Raw genomic sequence first — 2,194 nt, 5'->3', positions numbered from 1 at the left:
GAAAAGTTAAGCTTTGCTCCTTAAGAGTTTGAAGTCAGCATAAAGAAATTATCGAGTTAAGACAAGGGGAGGTGTGGAAGCCAAGGTTCTGATCATGTAGATGAAGCCTCCAGGTAGCAGGCTTCAGAGAGAATAGATGGTAAATGTCTCTTATGGGACCTTAAAGGCGTCAATCTCTCTGGAAAAGATCTAGTTACGGAAGGGGATTCTCTACAGAGGACACATTTCCCACAAGAGACAGCTTTGCAGGGCCATTACAAAATATGTCAAAGAAATATATTGTGGGGTGAATTACTTTGATTTCCTTCAGGGCCTGTGATCTGCCATGGGATGCTATACCACAGTCAAGCTGGAATTTGGTATCTTACTGCTACAGAGTCTGTTGTCAGTCTTTTGAGTTAGTGCTGGTCAGTTAGTGCTTTTTGAGTTTTGTGCCTAAACTCAAAAGGCAAGAGGGTAAAAGGAGGTGTATTCAACTTTGCCTTTCCCATCATGGCATGAAGGAGTTTTTCAGGTTTCTTTGGGATCGTGTTGGCCAAGAGAAGGGTCTATTTAGCCAACTGGGATGCTTAGAATTTTATTTTTGGTTTCCATTCTCCCCTTTCTGGCCAAGATTTGCCAGAAGCAACATCAATGGCCAAACTTTTATTTTGTTGTGTATTGTTGCCGCAGTGGTGTGGCTACCTGGCCTGCATCCATCCTGTCCCTTGCTGGGACCCCCATAGCCAAGACACTTAGATCCAAAAGACTCATAGTCAATGTAAGCATTCTAGGCCAGGCAGGAGTGGAAGTGTGCAGGCATTCATCAAACCTTTAAAATCTTCTAAGTAGTGTTAGAGCCAAAAAGTCAAAAGGCAAGTTTACAGAACTGATTTATCTATAAATTTTATGCATTGAGCTACTGCAGTCTTGGTTTTAGTTACAGACTTGTAGGAATTAGCTGTGCAGAACATAAGCATTTTGTTAAAACCATTTAAACTAGGGAGTTTAGAGACTTTTGTTGTATTGCAATGCTTTTTGCAGTCTTTTTAGTAATTTGTTCTAAGATGGCTAATAAAAAATAATAAGATCTCCCCAGGCACAAAAACTATGCATAATTGTATCTATCTATCTTCATAAATCTCATAACTGGGAGTACTATACTCAGGAAGCTTTGTTACTTGATATCCTCTGGGCAATTTTCTTTTAACTCTATAGGAAGCAGGAAATTCTTTATGGTTGGGGTAGACAGAAAGGGGCCACATAATGACCCAGGAGGAAAAGTCTCTCATTTTGTCAGCTGTTTAGGCATCTGAATACCCGCCCTTGATGTGGAGGGTCTGCACTAATTCTATCCCTCAGAATCCATACTTACAATCCCACATGTCCACTGCTTCTGCAGTAGTCCCTGGGCCTAGAGGAAAGATGCTTATATTTCCCCTAGAGGTAAGTTTTACCAGTGGGACATTAGCAATGAAAGTAGATTCAGCCCAGTGGGATTCTAAATAAGTTTTAAATTTTGGAGCTTTCAGGTACAGAGAGAAAGGGAGTATTTGTTGCTTTACCCAATTTTGTAAGCTATAAATAGCTCAAAAAGAAAAAGGGGTTTTTTGTGGGTTTCCCGCCTGCCGCAGCGTTGAACCATAATCATGGTGGACACGATGGAGTTGCCCAGGTTGCGCATCAATGCCGGAATGCTAGCTCAGTTCATCGACAAGCCTGTCTGCTTTGTAGGGAAGCTGGAAAAGATTCATCCCACTGGAAAAATTTTTATTCTTTCAGATGGAGAAGGAAAAAATGGAACCATCGAATTGATGGAACCTTTTGATGAAGAAATCTCCGGAATTATGGAAGTGGTTGGAAGAGTAACCGCCAAGGCCACCATCACGTGTACATCTTATGTCCAGTTTAAAGAAGACAACCATCCTTTTGATCTTGGACTTTACAATGAAGCTGTGAAAATTATTCATGAGTTTCCTCAGTTTTATCCTTTAGGGATTGTGCAACATGATTGATCTTGATGGAGTTTCAAATGAGCTATATTAAAGACTATTAAAGGAAGCCCCTCTTGTTTGAGGGAGAGATTTCTGTGCTTTCTGATGTTTAATTTGCTCTTTTTAAGGTATTCCAACCTAGAGTTTTTGATGGAACTGATATATTGACGGTTCTCACCTAAGCCCTTTTATAAAGAATTGCTACTCCAATATATGGTCAG

The 2,194-nt window shown here is 40.4% G+C and overlaps 1 pseudogene; it reads left to right on the top strand.

Annotated features, from left to right (window-relative positions):
- Positions 1-1,628: 1,628 nt before the first annotated feature.
- On the top strand, positions 1,629-1,994 carry LOC104658413 (annotated as a pseudogene).
- Positions 1,995-2,194: the final 200 nt, after the last annotated feature.

Source organism: Rhinopithecus roxellana, chromosome 14 (genome assembly GCF_007565055.1).
Source record: "Rhinopithecus roxellana isolate Shanxi Qingling chromosome 14, ASM756505v1, whole genome shotgun sequence".
Classification (NCBI taxonomy): Eukaryota; Metazoa; Chordata; class Mammalia; order Primates; family Cercopithecidae; genus Rhinopithecus; species Rhinopithecus roxellana.
This window is presented reverse-complemented; position numbering and strand designations above follow the sequence as displayed.